We start from the raw sequence: 22,319 nt of genomic DNA on the forward strand, positions 1-22,319 counted from the left end.
ATGTTTCAAGTCACCTGCAATACCTCTGTGATACATTTTTAGTAATGTAAGAAGAAACTCTAATCACTAAAATAAACTCATCAATGTCCTCGCTTCTGCTGGAACCAGGAATTTGGGCCACCATTCTCAGCATGTAGGTGTAAAAATCTGTCATTCAATCTGGGAGCTGTAGGAATACATTCCTTCTCTCCATATGAATCCCCATTCTGGTTTGTGCCTGTCCCGAGTGGGGACAACTTCCTTCAACAAGGACAGAGGAACAGTCAGTCTCATTCACAGCCTCAAAAAGTCACAGGGTTTACAACACTGCTTACTGTGGCATACTTGGCACTCTGAAGGATATTGCTATCTAGGTGGAACTTCAGTCCTCAGCTCCTTTTGCTAGGCTTTTCATTAAGAAATCCTCCAGAAGATTTATATCTGTGACTTTAAATTTCCTGGGTGCTTAGAGCAGAAATGCTAAAATCCTATCACCTCTTTTGCCAGGAGAATAGAATTGACAGCTTCACATAAACATGAAACTTGGTTAGTGATTGAAAGGATTCAGAAATTGCATAGCTGGCAATACTCAGATGGGGGTAAATACATTTTCTAAACCTCATGAGCTTGTTCTCCACAGGTGTGCTGAGAAGTGTGTTCTGTAGAAAAAAGGTGGCTAAAATGGCAAAAGTTGTAACTGTCAATTTGTTAAAAGGCGAAGTAAATTATCCATTTGAGAAAACCATTCTGGAATATTTCATATGCAATGTCCAGCACCAGGGAGCAAAGTCTGGATTTTTTTTCATATTTATAATAATATAGAAGTGATGAGGAAAGATTCTTAGGTAGAAAGAGAGGGACTAAAACCAAAGTCCCAAAACAAAGATTTAATTGATTGTAAAATATCTGAAACTTAAATGAGCAGTTTTCATTTCCTCTGCAAGTTCTCTTCTAACCCTGAATCATTCACAGAAAATGCAGTGAAATAAAAATAATTTTCTTATAAATGTCCATGCCAAGAAATGGCAAGATGAAATTAGATATTTCTCATTATTTGCAAAAATGTTTCTGCATAATTATTTCTGCCACCATTTCATTGCTTAGTGTCCCCTTGAAAGATTGCCTTTCAAAGTGTGTTTTATAGCAGTCCTTAAAGATAATGCAAGGTTGTACCTTCTTCTTTAAGTGAAAAGGAATTGTAAATGCAAGCTCCCATTTCTCTTTTCACCTGACCCGAGTGTGCATTCAGTGCCTTTGTGAGTGTTTCAATGTTTATGTAATATGTTCTGTAAAGGTTTTAATTTCAGCAGGATGCATATTCCAGAAGGTCACCAAAAGGTTGGGATGTACCAGTTAGCAAATATTATAATGACCTTCACAGCCTCAATCTGAAACTCTACTTGAAACTTCACATGGATTTTTGAATACAAGCTGTGCTTCTAAAATTGCCTTTAGGAAGTCACTTTTTAGTTTCTGCTTTCTCCTTGTATCCCCAGAAGTAATGGATCTTGGTTTTCCAGGACCCAATTACATTGCATGGGGCTATCTGGAGGACGTGGATGCAGGTAAGTAAACTGCATATTTGAATTAACTTTCCATGTAGAGTTGTTTGACCTCTGAGTCTCCTTCCACTTGCATGAAACACTCAATTCTGTATCACTGTCTGTGTGCTGCTGAAAGCCAGGGCTGGCTCAGCCCTGACTGAGCAGTTACATGAGACTGCACAGGCCCTACCAGGGCAACAAAACAAAGTGTCCTGTCACCTCTGTTCCTTGAGGACTCCAGTCTCTCAGACATTGTAGGAGGAGCCTTTGTAGGGTTTGTTGTCTTGCAGGTTCCACTGCTTTCTTCCAAGACTGGCTGGCAGAAGAGCCAAGAGTTGTCACTTCCCTACAGTCTGGTGATCAGAGCATTCTCTGGAGTGTAGAATAGCCGTCTGTGTCTTGTACATCAACCAAACTAGTCAAGCTTCCTTTTAGGCAACAGCCCTGCTGTTTAGAAGGTGCTTGGGAATTCATTCTGAAGTAGCACTTCAGTGGAGCACAAGAAAGTTTCTAGTTTCTGGTCCTTAATAACAAGGTTGACTTTTTTGCCCCCAAATTGTGCTATTAAGGAGCTGTTAAATAGAAGTATTAACAAATAATTACATTAATAAATCCCAAACTCAACAACTCCCCTTCTTGTCCTGGTAAAACGACATACCTTGAAACACCTTCCCATGAGCTTGTCCTATGGAATCTCCTTCTTCCTTCTTAACCTCACAGAAATCCTTGGTTTAGAAACAGTTTGAGCTCTACTTTTCATTCACTTGAAGGACTACAGGAGTGCAATAAGGATGTGTTGTGATGTGTTAAATTATTGCCTGTTGTTTTCAAGGAAGAGCCAATATTAGAATTACAGTTTCAGTGAGAGTCTTGGCAGCAGAATACCTTTCCACTTGGGTGCCATCTTCTTGTGGAAATTAATTCAAATCTCAGCCTATGGTCTTTAGTTTATGTAATGTCTTGTGGAGGTGGTTTCTGAGCTGCAAAATGTTGATTCATATTTTCCTATCCACATCTGATTGGATATGACATCTGGAGCATGGGATCAAGTTTTTCCAGTTTTAAACAATATCTACTCTGAGAGGAAGGGAGGAGGGGAGGAAGAGAGGGAGAGAGGAAATTCCTCTCTTGTCAGTGCAGACCTGAGGAACCGCATAGTTCTCTTTCACGCTGTCAGTTTCTGTGAAAAGTATGTGTAGCTGGATAACTTGTTTGATCTCTACATGATTCTGATTTCTAGAGCATGTTCTATCTATACAGAGCTCTGCTCACTGTGCAGGATATTTTAAGGTGTAATTTGTTTTCAAGATACCACCAATTAAATTTTCGCAGTAGAAAAGATCACTCTGTATCAATTTTACCTGGATGGAGGGACATTTTTTCTACCTGCAGCAAAGAGGCCATGGTAACTGTCAGAGCTTGTGCCTACGTACATTTTCTGTGATCCAGCCAAAGATAAAATAAATAAATTCATTACATTATGAAAATTGATGCCTGTCCATTTTCAGGAGCAGTTGAAAGTTAATCTAAAAGGCAAAAAACATCAGATAGAGTTTACTGCACTCATGATTTTTAGCTTAACTCTGCAGTAATTGGAGACTAAGAACTTTTTGTGTGCTCTTGGGGAAATGTCAATGTCTTCTATTTTGTTATGACATTTGAAAGCTGTGGCAAATGAATAAGAAATGTGTAACCCACTCACTAGCAGTCATTATGGCTGTGCTTCCCATTTTGCCCACTCTGTTGTACATGGGAAATTGCTTTGGTTCTCCGTTATAGGTACTGTCTGTTCAGTTCAAACCATAATGGTTCATGCAGTAATTTTGCTCACTGTCAACAAGGATCAGTTGTGACAGTACCTGAAGCTGCTTTCAATTACAGGGCTGTGAATTTGGAGTCAGCATAGAGGATCTTCAGGGCTGCTGGAGTGTGGTGAGCAGGAATTCCCACACAGGGGTGTTTGATGCCAAGTTTTGCCACTTGTTCATTTTATTGCTTGCCTGCAGAAGCACTGTGGCAGTAGTTAATGCAGCTGTCACCTGTGACCGAATTCAGACCATCCTCACAGTGGCACTCTCTGCCAGGTGGATGGCCTGTGATGTGTTGTGCTCTCTAGAACATTCCCCTATGCTTTTGGGCAAAGTCATGCTCCTGTGATTACTCTGGACTTTGGGTTTCTGTTGTGATGTGAACAGGCATTTTTAACAGTCTTTGAAGAAGCAAATTCTTCACATGTGCCCAGTGCCCACAGTGGGCAGTCATTACCTTTAACTAATAGCAGGATTGATTAGGAGAGATGTGCTTCCACACTGGAAAGAAAGGCTGATCGCTTCCTAGTCTGTCTTTCCTCTACTTCTTTCAAAAATTTCACTCCTTCATCCTTGGGTTATTTGTGGCATTAGATAAGGATGATATGTAAGTTATCAATTGTGTGGAAGACGCTCCATGTCTCTGGTGTTTCGTGCAGGGAGTGGAGCACACACTAGGGCAGCTCCAGGCTGGGATGCAGCTGGAGCACAGAACTAGAGGATCTGATTGCAAAGGGCTGGTTTAGCAGTGTGTGCAGCCCTTGTCAGGTGCATCTAGCCCCCACACTCAGCCTGTGTCAGCAACTGAAGGCCTATAATCTTAAAGACAGTAGGAATAGGAATGTGTAGGGCTTAGTTCCAGGCTTGACCAAGTCCATGTCGAACAATCACCAGAGACAAGTAACTCCATCTTGTGTCACCTCATTACTGGGCAGGAAATATTTTGGTTAGTGGAAGGCTCAGACTAAAGACCAAACTATGATACCATGGTCTTGAACAAACCTGAGTGTGCTAGAGCAGCATCTGGTCTGCAGGGGGTAGAGGGTGGAACATTAGCACACCTAAGTGGCTTTATGTTTACTCACCTATTGAAAATCCAGAACCCAGCTCCTGTGTAGAATGCAAAGGAAGTTGAGATCTTAGTAAGAACTGTCTGCTGTTCCTCTTGATTTCTCTACATTACTACCTGCAATGTAATTTAATGAAGTTATTGGGGCTTGGCTAAAAGGCTCTGTCCAAGTTTTAATTTCCTCTGTCCCTGACACATTGCTATTTGCAAAGAGGTTATGCAGAAGTTAAACCAGAGTAAGATTAATATCAGGGTAATGAAAGTTGTGTGCTGACATCTGAGAGAAAAAATTAACCTTCTTAATTTTGAAGAAGCTGCAAAGAGCCTGGATGTACAGTACATATGTCAGAGAGGTAAAGAAAAGCCTGTCAGATTTTGGCTTGGAGCCGTTAGACATGATTTGCAGCATCCTTTCAGAAAGGAAGGCAAGGCAGTTGTGTGATGAGCATGGAACAGACAGAGATTTCAGATATTCACATACAAATTCATTCTTTCTCTCAGTTGAGGAACTACCAACATATCACATCCACAATGCCCCAAAGCATCCTCCCAGCCAGTTGGCTCTTAGCAAGAATAGAACCAATTTCTTAATCCTTACTACCACCTCCTGCCAACACACTATGGAAATAGAAGATGTATCTGCTTCAAAAAGCATTTGTCTGCTTTTCTGGCCAGGCATATGCTTCAGAGGTGACAGCTGGTGCAGGAAACAAGCATTTATTTATACATACATATATTTAGAAAGATGTCTATTTATATAAATATATACACACAAAGATAGATATTTATATATGCGCCTACAGAAAATGCTTTATGTGCTCATGTGTGTATATGGAAAAGAAGAAACCAAGGAAACTGATGAGATGCCAGTTTTCCAGTTCAATTTTAAAACTTAGTACTTTAGAAGAGTAGGGACAATGTCTGTATCCCTAATGAGCAGCAGACAGAGTAGACCTTATGTTGGGATGATTTCTAGGCCAGGCAAAGTACATTTCTTGAAAATTCTTAATTTGACATCAAATAAATTCTTAAATATGCAGAAGATCAACTGTCTTGCTTCTCCTCTTCATAAAAGATAATCCTGCACTCACCATTTACCAAGAGTGACTCAGTAAATTCTCAGTAATGACATCTCTAGTGAAGTATCAAGAGAAAGCTAAGGAAGGCAGTTGAATTTAAAGTTGTTAAAGGCCTCAAAGAAAAAAGTAACTCATAATCTTCCTGAAAGAGAATTCACCATGTTGCCATACTAGTAGCAGAGTTAACAGACACTACATGCCATAGCCTGAGTTCTATGCAAATGAAAACTGCACTAAAAAGCATTTTTAAAATATAGGTTTCTTTTTTTTTTTCAGAGGAAAAAACCCCTTTTCTTGCTATATTTTCCCAAATTCATACTAAGCAACATGCTTGCCTTGGCACTGAATAGATGCAAAAATTGTCAATCTAAAAATTTGGTTCATCTGTAAGAGAACAAGCCTACATTGGATGCCAAGTGTGGGTTTGAAATGCATTTATTCATTCCCGATTTAGCACCTACTCATAGCATAAAATGCAGTGAGATATAAAGCATACAGAAAAACACTGCTCCCCCCTCCCCATTTTTAATAGCACATACTTATCACCATTCTTATGTTAATGAATTGTTTATACAGCTGCCACAGTGGGCACAGGAAGATTAAAATCTGCCTTCACTCTGTTTAAAGAACCTAAGGGAGATCAACACATCTGGTCTGGGGGGAAGATAAGTCTGTCAAAACCATTATTTCAAGTCTTTTGCAGCAGCTTAGAACAAGGTTGTGAAGGAGAGAAGGAAATTTATTAACTTCAGGGCAGCCATGTGTCTGTACTTTTATCCTACATGACAATCCATAAATTTGTTTAATAATCAGTAGCTTTGACACCCCTGTGTCATCTAAAGTACCCTGATAACTTCGACTCTTAACTGCTCTCTTTTGCTGGGTTGGTTATAGCTCAGGTACTGGAAACCAAACGAGGTTCTGCTGAGTATTTCCCAGCCCAAACACCAGTGGTGATGATACAGAAAATGTGGCTGTATCTATGGATTGGTTGTTGTTTCCTAGCTAAAATATTAGATATCATAAGGACATCTTTTAGAAGAAGCGTGCATGGATGTGATAGAGAAAGAGATTTTAATGGTGATCCTGAGGAACTGTAGCTTTAGTCACATTGTCATTTGTGAAGCCAGCGTTGTTTTAGCCCACAGCTCCTCCACAGAGCAGTGACTTTTCTCTTAGAGCTTTAGTCTCAATTAATGCAAGAAATATTATGAAAGGCAGAAATGCTTTGTCTCTTCTTGTTACTTGTTGAGAATAATGATATATGCGTGAGAGATGGTGGTTGGTTGGGTATGAGCTGATAAGGCAGATGGAGAAGGAAAGGTGTTTTTTGAAGCAGTTAGAACTATTTTAAACTACTTTGTTACAGTGACATCGCCTCTAATCCTTTTCTTATATATTATTGATAAACTTTTCACAATGTGCATCATAGTAGGATTCATCAAACTTGACATTTTATCCTCCCAGTGCATTTGGGAAGCTCAGAAGCCTTCTATTTCCCATTTTACATTTACATTTATTTCTCTTTTTCATGACATTGAGAGAGAAGAGAGTGTAAGGCAAATTGTTTGAACTTCAGTTTCTGCAGTTAGGCAAGAAATGCTCCTCTTATTAAAAATCAGGCCAAAGATTTTGGTCTCTATAGACCTAAAGATCTAATATTAGATACTTCATATGGGAAAGATTGACCTCTGTGATTGACCAGTACTGTGCAAAGGCCCTACACGGAATCTCAGAGGTAGATTTTTGATATCCTAAAGCTTCATTGCTAAAAAGTTGCTTTTCCAAGAATTTTAATGCAAATAAATCTTTAAACACATCTTAACAATGAGACATAAATTAGCTAAAGGCATTGGAAAAACGGATTTTCTTTTTAGAAACTGAACCAAAAATAAAGGCAAAATAAGCTTTGGTCAGTTCAAATAAAAAATAATAACTGCTTGTTTGGGGCTTTTCTTTTGAAACAACAAACTTTAGAAAAAATAAACAAAGGTCTGGTGAGGCATGAAATGTTATAACCGAGTTGAAAAGAAATTTATTTATTTTTTGTGCTTGTGTATCTCTTTTATCTCTTAAAAAAAATTGAGTCTGGCTTTTCCAGATGAACTGATTTAAGATTTAAAAAAAAATGATAAGATTTTAAATTTAAAAATTTCTCCTCATGCCTTATTGTAAAGTAAATACTGCCTCTGCTTAGGTCTCAGAATTTTTGTATAATGCTATGTTCCTAGATTAAGAATAAATAATCAATATTTCATCATCTGTTCATCCTAAAACTCTTCTTTAGTAAGACCCTTCATTACTTCTGAGGGGACATGGGAAAGGTCTGTGGGATCCCATCAGAAACACTGCCCATAGCCTTGCTGTTGACTCTTGTGCCTTTGAGAAGAAACAGTTTGTCAAGCTTGATCAGGGCCACTGTTAGCAACATCACTTTAGATTTAATCTGGAGTCCTCTTCAAAATACACTCGGTGCATCCAAGTCCACCTTGATTTATGTTCAGTGATTTCCTTGGATCTTGACTGTAGATCTGTTTCAAAACAGAGTTTGAAACAATCATCTTTGCCAACACGACTGCTTTGAAGGAAAAGGCTACATTGCCTTAAAAATTTCATATCAAGGCCAAGAAATTATTAAAATTATATGATCTTCTGTATTTAAGCATTGATTTGGTCATTAAAACAAAGAAAAAAACCCTAAGACACACAGATTCCTTCAAATGCCAAATGTTGATTTTCCACATTTTGCATAGACCAGATAGTAATTCTTAGCATAAAGTGAATTTTTTTACTTGCTTTTGAAAATTACTTGCTCCAGTTACTCATCAGTTGGTGATGTGTTGAGGACTTAGGAAAGCAGGGTGGAAAGCTTGAAGGTTTTGCAGTTGGTGCAACTTGCAGTTTGAGACAGTCCTGTCTCTTCTCTCTTTCAGTGGAATTCAACCTTTCTACCCTAAACTGCTCTGAGCAGGATTGGTTTTTGTGTGAGACAAGGGGGAATGCAGCCCAAGGAGGGCAAAAATCAGAAAAATCCTACAGCGGGCCAGGAAACCCAAAAGAGACAAACCACCACACTGTACTGACAGAGTGTCAGCTACAGCATCACCACCACTACCATGTAATCCTACCTTTACAGATCTTTTTTTATCAAAATGGATGGATTAGTCGGGAAAAACCTGAAGAGATGCATATTTAAAAAGATACATATTTGAAAGTCAGCTTCTGGCTGCTTAAGTTCTTGGTGAATGTTGTCAGTTTGTTCTGCAAAGACTGATCCCAGACCTTCCCTAACAGGCTGTATGTAAAGGGGTATTTATTTAATTTTAATATGGAAGATGTCTTGAAAGGCTTTTTTTTTTTTTTTTAATAATCTGTCTTTTCTATTTTCTAGATTTAAATGTGAATGACATGATGAACTGATCCTCAATTTTTTCCCCAAAAAACACATGGAAACATGCAGTGGTCAGTCAGACATCTGTCTGTCTCCAGATAATATGTAATCCACTGCTTACTTTAGCACAACACATTTTACATCTTAAATATCTGTTTGTCTCTGTTATAAACTTAGGCCAGTACAGAAACTATAATCTAGTTTATTAAATAAGCTGATTAATGTTTATTTAATTGGGTAACTGAGAAGGTAATGGTACACAAAGCTGAAGAGCCTTAGTAGTGGAGTCTGACAGGAAAAACAAATATGAAAACCACTAGAATGGGGAATCAGGTCTCATTTAAAAATTAAATTATATAAATTTATTCAATTACCTTGAATTAATTCCTAATGTGTGCATTCACATGCACACATTGTGAAACGTCATTAAGATCCATCATATTTATATTGATTTGAATTAATTCTCTGCAATAACAGAGATCCATATTCTAGTTTGTAAACTAAATTGGCTTTTCAAGAGCTCTGAACTCCAATAATTCAACACAGAAAAGCAGGGAAGACTAGGAAACAGTATCCAAAATCAAACCTGTGACTATTGAGGGATACAACTAGCTTAGGCATTCTGGATTTCATCCCAGCAGCACCAAGTATACCACAGACTGCATAAACCTGGCCAAAAGCAGGTTAAATTTGACTTTTTCTTTTTTTTTTTTTTCTTTCTTTTTTGTTCTAGTATATCTGAGAGCTCTTAGTGTCTGAACTGGTAAGATTTCAAGAACCATTGATTTCTGTACAAAGCCCTCTGTGAATTGTTTAGACTGCACAGTAAATACCCTCAGAATTACTTCACACATCTCTCTCATAAAATCTTCTAATACTAGAGGAATACAATGCTCCTTGTGACTTGGAAAGGGTGTTATGTGTTTGTGTTAAAAGGTAATTTTTCCTTTTGAAAAATGCTAGGAGAAAGAGCCACTTCCAATCCTAAGAGTGACCTGATGCTACTTGTTGTCAAACTCTGATGCCTCAGACGTATATGGCATAATGAGTTTTCCTTGAAGGGGCAGAAAACTCAGAATTTTTGGCTGCATCTGTTCAAGGCCTTTATTCCTTTTGTTCAGGACATCACTTTGTCATTGCAAGCTCTGCTTAGCAAACCCGGTGCCCACGCTTGCTGTGATTGGAAAAGTCCATATACATATTTTTCCTCCAAAATTACAAAGACACCTTTCAGATAAATTTCAATACTAGTGAGTTCAGTGAAACAGAACTGCACATGCTCAGTGTCATGGATTTTTGTGATTAAATATCTTCATTGCTTGGCTGTTGCTTTTTGATCTGGTGGGGTTTTGGAGAATGCTGTGGATTGGATGATCCATCTGTATCAACTAGGGCAGAGCTGCACCTCAATGTTGTGGTTACCTTTCAGAGTGCCATGGAGCTGCTACCACTGACTTTTAGAGGTCTTTTAAGAGAGATGTGTTATTCAGAGTATATTGGTGTAATAACATGGGCTCACCGCTTTAAAACTGCTCTGTTCAAGGCAGGGCACTGCACTAGGTTTTATTGTTTCAAGGTGAATATGTTCATACTTAGAATATATTTGCTGCTTACAAGTTGAATCTATAAAATCATAGATAAATCTGGTGGAGTGGATTTTTTTCCTTAAAGGAAACCCCAAAGGTTTTTGTCGTTACTGAATAATATTGGAAATTCAGCCTTGTCACTGTAAAACACAGATCTCTAAATGTTTCTATCTTCAACATTTTTTTTTTCAAATGGCAAAAAAAAGGTCCAAATTTACAAGGGTGAAATTTATGTGAATATGAAGGGGAGAAAGCTCTTAACATATACTTAAGCAAAGAAAACTCCCTAGTCTATGCAAAAAGAATTTATTGAAATCTTTCAGAATGAATTGAAAAGGATAATGTCATATTATTAGGAAAACTTGCAATTAGATTCAGGAAGGCTGTTAAATTGGTTTATTAAATTAAATCTGCAATCTGAATAGCACTGAAGGTTTGGAGGAAAAAATTGTGTCAGCTAGCTATGTCCACTGTTGCTGTGACAACAGGATTGGAGAACAGTCTGTTTAAAACAAAACAACCTCTCCCAAAAATAACCACCAAACCCAATAGAAGAACATTCTGCTGGCCCCACTAAACCCAAATAACCAGACCATAACAACATGATGCCATTCCAACTTAATGAAAATGAATCATGTAAGTATTGAAATTGTGCCTGCTGCTGTTGTCTAGAATAATAGTAAACTCAGAAATGCATAAGTCAAATTAAAGTCAGTCTTGTCGAGCATTTACTAATTTAGCTAAACTGTTATGTGTAAAACTCAGTGTGTATTTTTACTGAATTTTTTGAAGGAGTGTATTTGACCTCCTGTTCCATGATGCATGGGTGTCCTGCAAATGAACATGAGATGCTTACAGTCAAGCTTTGTGTTTTTAGCCACGGCTTGTGCTGAGCTCTGTTACAGGCTGAGCACTTCTGGAAAATCTCTTCTCTGTTTGGGAGTCTAAATGGAAATGGACTCCCATATCTCACCCATAGCTGCTACTTGAGTTGCTGTTATTTGTGCTTTTCATATAAGATTTTGTCTCTGATTTGTGGACCAAACTAGATAATTTTCCTGTTGTTCTGGTGCAGTCACCTCCCTGCTTTTATCTCTGTATGTGTGGCTGGATATTTCCAGTGCACAGTGACTGTTATTTCCTGCAGGGAAATAACTACAGGGTCACAGGCCACAGCATGGTGGCACAGCACAGTGGCAGGCAAGGGTCATGGTTCTCTTAAAATTAATTTTATTTGGTTAGGAAAATTACAGTAGGTATCCTCAAGTTGTGAAGATAAGGGCAGAGATGGAAAATTATTCTGATTTGAACTGAGTAAATTTGCTGATTGAGGAAGTTCTGGTTCTTGGAGGCAGACACAAAAAGGGGATATAGCAAAGGCTAAATTTTATACATGCCACCTAAAATTTATCTGCTGAGCTATAATTCAACTAAGTAGCAGCAAGTAAATCTAATTAATCTCTAATTAAGCCCATGAGTCCTAGCTAAGAGAGGGTTTGGTTTCTTAAAAATAATAATAAAAAAAAATCCCTTCATCACCAAAGACTCTGTTTCCAGACTTTTCTAGCCTTAACTGCAGCCCCAAACACCTCAAGCAATTTTCTGGGCCAATTAAATCAGGGCAGTGGCTAGATTAACATATTGCAGTGCATTTGGTGTGCTTGCTTGCACATTCGGTGTCCTTGCTTGCTGGAGTTAAATGGTTTGAAAAGTGAGGAACAACCTGGCCTCCAGACCTACATCTTGCAGCCGGCATTGCTCTGCAATTACTATGGCCACTTCAGATCTTTATGGGTAATATTTTTTCTACTGATGCCTAAGGAAACTTAGAAGTAGGAGAAACAGCAAAAGCAAAAAAAAAAAAAAAAAAACCAAACAAACAAAAAACAAACAACAAAAAAAAACCAAAAACAAAAACCAACCAACCAACCAAACAAACAAAAACAAAACAAAACCCCCCAAAACCAGCAAGAACAAAAGCTGACAGGAAAAAATTGTGTCCTTTTTATTACCTGGAATTTTATGTGGTGAGAAAAGATTCCAGTGAAGAAGAGTCCTTCCTTCTGTGCTCTGCAGCATATTCAGCATTGTTTATGTTGCCTATATAAAGGAATGAAGTTTTGCAGTGACAGTTTTTAATATACATTTACCCTAATGCTACTTTGGAGGATGATTCACTGTATGGGAGCAGGCATCAATATTTAACACGAGGTGACATTTTCCCTGTGTTTTTGGAAGAATTTATACAGCCTAAAAGACAGTGAAATTTGATAATGCTTTTCCCGGTGCAACCATGGGGGATCTGTAGAGAGTCCTCTTTCTGTGACCTACATCTGCTGAGTATGAGCTTTATGTGATGCATTTGTCTATTTTCTGAAGGGTTCATTAAGAAGATACACTGGAATAAGACAAATATGCTGATTATGTGAGCTGCTCCATTTCATACAATCTTGAAAAACATTGTTTCACTGCCTGGTTCTCTGTTGACCTTAGATTGCTCATTTGCTACTGCATTCATAGTTCATGCAATGGAAATTGAAGCAAACAAGTTTCAATCTGCAAGTATAAAGGAAGAGGACACAGTAACATCAAACATGACAGATGAAAAACCAATTTAATTAAAATTATATTTTTAAAATTGGGGGGTACATTTTACAGCAGTAGGGTGAAATGGAGGTCATAGGAGCACAGGAGGTCACGCAGGGGAGGGAACTTGCCAATTCTAGAGCACAGGTAGGTCACAGAGATGTAATGAAGGGCACAAGTCCCTTTCTGCTCATCTAAGTTGTACCTTAGAGGGTCTACACACCTGTAAAACCTTCTAGGTGCCTACATTTGTGCAGAATTGTAATTGTAGGCATCCTAGATTTTGACAGCTTAACATCTCTATTATCCATATGGCCTGGTGAGGATTCACAGACTGGATGTTTCCATGCATCCTCCTTCACAGAGTAAACAAGGTCTTGCATGTGTGCTCACACCTTGAGATTCTTTTAATGAAAGCTGAAAAATTTAAAGTAATTTTTTAAGACAGAAAACTTGGTAATACAAATGCTTCTTTAGAATTTTAAAGTAATATGGATTTGTTTCCTCGTTTTAAAGCAATTGTACTAACTGGAAGAAACTGAGGTAATTTAAAAGTAGAAAGAACCTGACTGATGACATTTGCCAAGATGAGTAACTAGCACTCCAATGTCAGAATATTTTAAATAAAGCATGTCTGTTGAAGCATGAGCCAGCAGAGGTTTATCTGTCTTTCTAGTATTATTAATGCAAATTCCTTTTGAGCTGCAAGATTATAAAGTTTGTGTCACTAAATCAAACAATTATATATGAAAGCTGTGAAATATAGACCATGCCAGAGTAGTGTGACCCTTTTTGATAGTGGCAGATTTTAAATGCTTGATTTCCTACCTTTGTTCTCCTAAATAAGTCTGGATTTCCTTGTCAGTTAATAAGCATTTAAGCAAATTGTGTATTCTTATCAAAGTTTGTGGCAGTGAACTGTAGCAGCATTAAAATGGCATTTAGAGGAAGAGAAGAGTATCCTTTCATGGCTGTCCTGATGAAAAGGACTGTCAAATCCATCTGGTATTATCTCTTTTTTTTTTTTTTTTCCGCAGTTGTTGCCAATATTGAAAAGCACGAACTGGCTGTAACAGAGCCTGCAGTGGTTCTTGCTATGAGTTCTGCTGGTTGATTTCCTTGACCAGGAGAGTCACTGATGTCCTAGAAGAGGAGATGCTTTGCAATGATTCATCTGTGACTTAAGGCACAGGACAAACAATACTGCTGAGTACATGTGGGTGGCTGCCTTAGGGAAGGCAAAATGTGCTGGGAGTCCATTAGAGGGCTGGGAAGGCTGATTGTAGTTGTAGTCAAATGTGAACACAGTTTTTTCCAGCTTTAAAAGAAATTCATGTTTGTTTGAGATTTTCATACTTTGAATGTGTGTCTTAGCCTTTTTTACGTGAACTGCTAATAATTCCTGCGTAGTATGCCAGCTGTTCAGGTATTGGACTATGTTAGAATTGCACAATCAGTTGATTTGATTGCATTAAGAAATATGATCATCAGATTCTAGCTCAGTAAAATCTTTATTGATATAGCAGAAGAGAACTTTCCATTCTGGGGTATCCTGTAATATGCTATTCCTGACTGGTTTGAATTTTAGGTGGACTTAAAGATTAAGATGAGCTGATACCAAGTTCTACTTGATTAAAGGGGGTCAAAAAAAATCAGATCTCTTGTACTGCAAGTCCTTATTTCTATTTTTTTCTGATTTGATATAAATAGTGGCATAAGTATTCCTAACATCAGACTGACTATTATGTGTGGAATGAAGCCTGAGGCTGGTAGAAATTTCTATGAGCTTGTATTGGAAGCATTTCCAACCCAGAAAGGGCCTAGCATAGCAAATGTAGTCAGACAGCAGTTCAGAGCTGCATACCAGATGAGATATGTAAAGAATATAAATTATTTATTCTAGATGGGCATGAAGAAACACAGTCTAGAAAGTAAAAGAATAAAGTTTTTGCACAAACATTTGGCACCACCAACAAAAACCAAATTAGATTCATGTCCATGCTCTGCTCTGGCCTTGCAACGTCCTTAGCAAATTCCATAAAATATCCATCTGTGTGAAAGGGAAAGTGCTGCAATGGAAAATTGAGCATGATGGCAAAGCACAGAAGAACAATGCACATGAGGTGCTTGCTCAGAATCCGCTCTGCTGCACGACGCTGCCTCTGCAAAAGGAGTTTGCCTTTCACGGTTTTTCATCCTTTGCTGAATGTTAGGTGCTTGAACAATGCATCACTGTGAGCCAATGCAATCAGTCTACAGAAATATGTAGCCATAATCCCTCAGTTCAGCACAGCCTTGTGCTTTTCCCCAGTTAATAGGATACCTCACATTTCCAGTAGAATAGGATAATCACTCAGAAAACTGGTAAGAATAAAAAAAATAGGGCTGTTTCCTATGCTATTTTAATTAAAGTCTTGAGTTTTAAATATGGATAATTTAATTAGGGATGATGCTCTGACTCAACAACCAGGATAATTTTTTTAAAACTTGTAACTGTTACGCTAATGATTAAGTGTTTAAAGTTTGAATTTTGAGGTAAATCCCATTGGCTCTGTGTGCATGAAGCTCTAAAACTAAAAAGTACCATAATTTATTGGACATTTTCACAGAAATGTTTCTTCTTCACTTAGTTTGATTTTTTTTTTTTCTGTTTTGACCTCCTGGGAATTTTGGATCGTTACTCAAAATTTGACTACTGGTATTTCATATCCAGGCTTCTGGTTCTTGGACATTGTAATGTCTTTTGCCACATTTTCTTCATCTGCTTGCCATCCAGCTCCATCATAAATAATTAATCCAGTAATTTTAAGTAGCAATTCTGAGAAATGGTTTAGTTCTCTTTCAGAAGTCTAGTCCAACTCAATTTGACAACTGTTTAATATAGTTTTCACGGAAGTACTGAAGTTATACTGTCTCCTTCCTAATGATGTCTTCTCATCCAAAATGACCCACTAAGAACCTTGAGTTTTGGTGAGGTGAATGATTCTAATCTCTGGTAATAATGTGGAGAGTTCCTGGCACTCAAAAATGAATGTTAGGATCTGAACACTCTATATAGATATACATAAGTTATTATCATGTCTGTTTAAATCTGAATAACAAAAAGGACAAAGAAGCTTTTATAATAAGAGCTTGTGTGTTTCCTAGGGGCAATTAGCGGGCCAGATTCAGAACCTGGCTTTTACTTGGTTGCTACATGGCTCCTTAACTGCTCATTAATCTGTTCTTCCTCTCTAAAATTCATTGCAGAAATGAGATGTATTTCAAAGTCTGTTCTTCAACTACTTTTGCCATGTTAAGAGGAAAAAAACTTTGAATCTTGAGCTATGCTATATTTATACTATTAAACTATACTGTGACATTAGAATGGTAAGAATATGCTTTTCCCCAGGAAAGGCTGTAGAAAATAAGCAGTAAATCTGTTATGACAAGTGAAAAGTGAAAAAATGTTATAATCTTCACTGACAAAATTGTATCTTGTTTTAGGCAAGATTAGACTTCAAAGCATGGTTGCTCTTTGTGCTACGCTAAATTCTGCATCTTTACTTCTAAGGTGAATTTAATCATGGAACAGAAATTCATGGAACATCAACGTCACTTTGGTCAGCTACAATGATTGTGTGAAGGTTCATGATTTGCAGTGGAGCCTCAAAATCAATAATTCACCTCAGGGAGTAGGGCAGTGGCTGAGTGTCGTGCTCATGCTTTGCTTTTAGCACCTGGTTTAGAGAGTAAAAGAGCTCCAGACATGTTGGTGTTTGTGCTCTCAGCTGAGACTAACACACATTTTGGAAAGAAAGGTCTGCCTTAAAGATTTCTTTTAAATATAGGTACCCTGCAGTTTTACACCCACTGGAGCTGTGGCCCAAACTGTTTGATCTGTCTTTGATGAGGTGAGGGCAAGATTTCTGTGCCTGAGTGATGGCAGGAATGCTATGTAGGTTAGAACCCTTGGGCAGAGCTGCACTTGAAAGGTTCTAATGAGTGACAAGGTAAGCCGTTTAAAAATGCAATGACAAAAAAGAAAATCCAGCACATCATTTGAATAGTATTTACAAGAGGAAAAAATAGATATAGAATATGAAATAGTATAAAATAAGTAGTTTCATCCAAATGGATGTCTATTGTTCTCAGCTGGGTCAATGGATATATTGGTGTTATTTAAGAAAAGAAGCCTGATATGATTGGTAAATATCAAGTAATTTGTAGGATGGTTTTAATGAATGCTAACAAATGGAGTTCTTTTGTTTAAAACAAAAAAATGAACAAATAAAAAACTCCTCAAGTCCCAGAAGGTGTCTATAGCAATAGTTTAAAAAAATTTCAACCTAAAATGGAACCTCATTTGTATCAGTGCTAAATCCTCAGTATCTTTTGTGGGGAACTTGAAATGTCTGACCCCTTCAAATGCTGGAATTGTACAATTCTACATCAGGCTTCCTCTTTGCCCAATGCCCACATTAATTTTCTTCTGCTTGATAAAATGAAGACATTGTAATTAGCAACAAACCAACTCCCTGTCACAGATTCTGTGTTATGGGCAGAACCTGCCCACTTTGAAGGGGTGTGAAGACTTTGTTGGCTTGCAGAGAATGAGAGCACTGCAGAGATGACACATTTGATTTCTGTAGGGAAGGGGAAAACTGACTGCTCTAACTGATGACATTCCCTGTTGACCAGAGGTAGCATAGGGAAAATGGCAAGGCTGATACTGCAGTAGAAAATGTTAAGGCAATGAAGTTGAGGTAAAGAAAATACTGTTGTGAAGAGCACTTCTCTCTTTTAGATTTTACCTTGTTACACTTTGAGATTTTCCAAACAAGCAAGAAAGCACATCTGACTGATGAATGCTGCAAGAAAGAAGTTAAACAAATTTCTGGAGAGGGGTTTCTCATATAAACTCCTAACAATAAGTTAGTTCACTTTCTGCTGAAGCAGGTCTGAGCTTTATAGTTATAGTTAAGTCAAAAGGGCCTGTTGTGCTCAGCACTTTTGCAAATTGCATCGCTCAGTGATGTGCCTGAGCAAGAACTAATTTGTTCTTAAAGCACCTGTTTTTTAAGGTTGTTAACCTGTTTTAATATATTTTTCCAGACAGATAGATACATCTATTAATCAAGGCAGTAAAAATCAGGGCTTTCAATTTCAGTGCTATATTAGCATTTGATCAAACCTTAAAGCTGTGTAGTTTATGACACTGTGGTGAAAGGGAGATGTGTTTCTTCTTACAGTTGATGTCTGCCTGGAGCTCAGCAGTGGTGATATGTCTAATTATTTGAATTCAGCAGATTTGGGAGTGAAATGATGCTCATTTTTCAGAATGGTTCAAATAATAAAAAGTGTGAAATTTCACATCACGCATCACAGAAGATATGTCATAAGAAAACAGCAGAAATTGCTGTTTGGAATAATTATTCTGTCACATGGGTGCTCGTGTAGACAGAACATTTCCTCCACATTGTGACACAAATCAGAGGGGAGACTGAGTATGGCTGGGTCACAGGAAAAGAAAACATAAAATATACTCAAAACCCCTGGGAAAATTGAAACTACTTTGAATTAAACTTTATGGCTGCTGTATGTGTTGCTTGCACATCTGCTGCAGAAGGAGAGGCAAAGTTAAAGGTGACAGGTTGATCCCTGAAGTAGCATCTGCTTCTGCCTCTGCTATTAGAGCTGAGCAGAAAGCTGATTCTCTTTCTGTCCTTCCCTTCATTTGCCTTACTTTCAAATTGTGAGGACAAACAGTGGACAATAAACTAAGAAGCAGATGAGGAAATCTTTTGTTGTTGCTACACAACCTGTTGCTGGGTTTTGATTGAATAATTCACTTTATGCAGTTGACTCCATGAATTGGCTTGTTGAAGTGTTTATTTTTTATAAGTCCTTGAGGATTTTTCAGTCTGCTCTGAGTTCTCTTCTCAGCTGTTCCCATCCCTTGTATTTTCCTCTCATTTCTCTATTTTTATTTGCACTGCTGCATATATTAAAAGACATAGAGATTTGATTTTACTAATCTTCTTGTGCCTATGTGTGTAGTATACCAACTGTGGAATAAAGAGTGATTAAAGTATCTTTTTAAAGGATAACAGAGTGAAGGACATACAGCTTGACTTTGCTGTTAAACCTCACCAAGTATATAAGAATGAGCTGATTATTAGGATGTCAAGTAACTGAATTGTTATTCTATGGAAAATACCTGAAGTATTTTTAGAGTGTACTTTTTTTCAGATAGGGCTTTATGATTTTGCTTCCTTTTTTATGTTGTTGGAATATATTCTTTGTGTTTAGTGGTTCAGTGAGGACTTCCCAAGACCTCCCCAAGTTGCTGTTGATGGGAGATGAGCATGAAAATCCACTTAAATTCAGCAGTATCTCCTAGTTTCCATGAAATCTAGCTTTTGTTTTTATTTTTTGCTGATGGGAGAAAGAGGGACAGACTTCACTTTTGCCATTTTCCAAAGCAATTCTTAGCTTAATTGGTGTAACTCTTTGGGGTGGAACAAGGCAGCAGTTTGTGTATTGCTCATTCTTGCCTCGGATCATATGCAGGACTTTAGAGAGGCATTACACAGCTGCTCTGTGTCAGGAATCGTGAGAACTCCTCATACTGCAAATGCCAGGAGAGTCCAGAAGGTATTTAAAGGAAAAAAGAATTGTTCTGTTCTGGACAGTTTGTGGTGTATTGGGTGAACTGAGGAAAGCCATTGCCCTTGGGGTTTTTTTGTTTGATTTATTTAGATTACCAAAAGGCACATGTGATGTTGCCTCTGTGGGCCAAATGGCAACTTACAGCAAGTATTATAACCTGATAATTGTATATTATATATAACAATTATAATTATTCTATATTATATTCTATATTATATACTTGATATAAATAGCACATGTCAAAAGTAGCTGGTGCTGGGCATTTGTCCTCCAGCAGTAAAGATGGTGGTCATAAGGACTCAGAATTACTCTGGGGGTGTTAGAACTGGAAACATGCAGTGCTCATAAATTATTGCATTATAGGCACACAAACAGATCCATAAAAAGGATTGTTTCTTGTTATATGTTGGCCTCATACCAAATGAAAACCCTGCTCTGACTTGCAAACCTTGGGAAAAGTTTCACTCCTGAGAAAGGACTGAGAAAGTGAACATCAAAGTAATTAGAATTCAGCAAAAGAGATTTAAAATAGGTTTAACTGTCCCATTTTGGATAAATTTGCAATAAGAAGGAGAAAACTTCCTTAGGAGAAAATAGTGAGACTGGGTGCTGTGTAAGGCAAAGTTTTAAGAGGCTGCTGGTGATGGCTCGTTATGCCAATAGCAGTATTGTGCCCTGTATTTTGTATAATCATGGTATCTGGGAGGAGTATGGGACTGAGGATCAGGAAAAAGTGTGCTATCTAAATATATATGTAGTTTTTTGCATTCTTCCTATGCATCTAGAATCATTCTACCTCCCTTTTTTTTATCCTTTAGAGGTCACTACATAGGCATTATAGTAAAAGTCATATGGGTTTTTTTTCCTCTAGAGATATATAATGAATTCTGGTAACATAATTTTTGCACAGTTAAAGATAATAGTTGTTCATTACCATTAAAGCTAATAGGTTTTCATTACAGTTTCCACTGACGTCAGCATTTTAGTGTCATATATTTTGTTTACTTTTTCAGCACACAAATACACCCAGCTTTTCTGTGTACCATCTGTTGCAATGGTGTGAGCTGGAGGATTGATGGTGTGATCACACACTTGGAATCTGCTGTTGTTGGAGAAGGGGCAGCAAGCTCTGCAGCCATAGGCTCCAGTGTAACACAAATATCAGCAGTGGCAAAGAAGAGAATTCACAGAGTCATCACAGCATGTCCCGTGGGCATTTTTTGGTACAAAGGACAACCTGAGTTTCCCAGTTAGGTTTCTGTATGTGCTTTGTGCTTCTTAACTCTTCCTGTTGACTGAGTGCTGGACTCTGTGCCCTGATGTTCCAAAGCCCTGTGAAGCCTGGTGTTCCAAAGCTGTGGGGAAATTAAATGAGCAATTTCCATGCTGTGTGGGTGGATATAAATAGAACAAAAATTCTCTTAGTAAAGTACTGTTCTGTAAGTGGCTCCAATGTCTGTTATACAAAGGTCAATTTGAAGAAATCTGGTTAAACCTGTGATAGAAACTGTGGAAATCTAAGCAGATATTTCAAACACCGTCCACTTTTTCCTGTCCGTCTACAAAGTGTGCAAAGTCTAATCCAGTGATCCTGCACACTGCAAAAAAAGAAGGAATAGGGTGCCTAATGTACCTTATATGGGGGAAAAAAAAGGCATCTTTTTATTTCTATTTATATTTACAGGTGGAAAAGGATGCAAAATTTAATTAGGAGAAATTATCTTTTCTTATGTGTTTGAAACATATGAATTCCTTCCTATAGTTAGATCTTTGAAAATCTGGTGAATATTTCACAATATATCAACTACAAAAAGAATCTGAGTTTCATATTGCTGCAAGAAATTTTGGGTTTTAGTAAACTATTTAAAGAAACTTCCCTCAAGGACTGTTAATCACTGAAATAGCTATAAGCACAGTTTTAATGAATCAAGAATATATTTAATAGCTTTATTTTTTTCTTTAAAAACTTATTGTATACAAAAGGCTGAAAAAGCAGTTATGAAAGCTAAATTAATTGTAACTCTTCAAAATATAAAATCAGAACATCAGATATACATTTGCAATTTAAAATCAGAATGGTTTTTGGGAAGATCAAGGTTGTTTCCTGCTTTTGAAAGAAGATAGGGAGAATTGCATTCCTTTGATTGGATAGCTCTGATTGCAGACACTGATATGCTAACAATGATTGCTGGAATTTTTAGAAAACTTCATAGTGATAATTTGTTTACAGTTGGACATTTGACTGCATATTCCATGTCTTTTTAACAGTGCCTTTTCTGTGGGTACAAGTCCTTAATGTCTGTGTCTTCACAGAAGAAACTGGGCTGGGTTCTTAGGAAGACATTGTCCAAAAGTCCCATGTCACACGTAACAGAAATTATTAGAAACTTGACCTAATGCCATCCCTGTATTATCTAACATCTATTAAGCTATTGTGATGGCACCACTTCCTTCCATCCCTCAATTTTTATTCTTTACACAGTCACACCATTTCCTTAGTTTTTTCATTTTCTCTTATTTCTTCAGCAGAATTTGGTGACACCAAGTTGGGCAACTTGGTCATTTGCACTGCACGTAGCACAGGCAGGTCCTGGCTGTGCTTCCAGGCTGCCTAACAGGCAAATGC

At 37.6% G+C, this 22,319-nt stretch overlaps 1 long non-coding RNA gene across 9 annotated transcripts in view; it reads left to right on the forward strand.

Moving 5' to 3' along the window:
- The window catches only part of LOC137482577 (uncharacterized), a 189,944-nt gene that overhangs the window by 86,312 nt on the left and 81,313 nt on the right, over positions 1 to 22,319 (forward strand). The window contains exon 1 of one of the 9 annotated variants that reach the window (XR_011004155.1): positions 10,991 to 11,092. The exons of 7 other annotated variants lie outside the window; for them this stretch is intronic. This is a non-coding gene — a long non-coding RNA (uncharacterized lncRNA). Of the gene's footprint in view, positions 1 to 10,990; positions 11,093 to 22,319 lie in introns of those variants that run through there. One more of the 9 variants, XR_011004154.1, reaches the window with a different exon arrangement.

The sequence above is a fragment of the Anomalospiza imberbis genome, chromosome 14, assembly GCF_031753505.1.
Source record: "Anomalospiza imberbis isolate Cuckoo-Finch-1a 21T00152 chromosome 14, ASM3175350v1, whole genome shotgun sequence".
Classification (NCBI taxonomy): Eukaryota; Metazoa; Chordata; class Aves; order Passeriformes; family Viduidae; genus Anomalospiza; species Anomalospiza imberbis.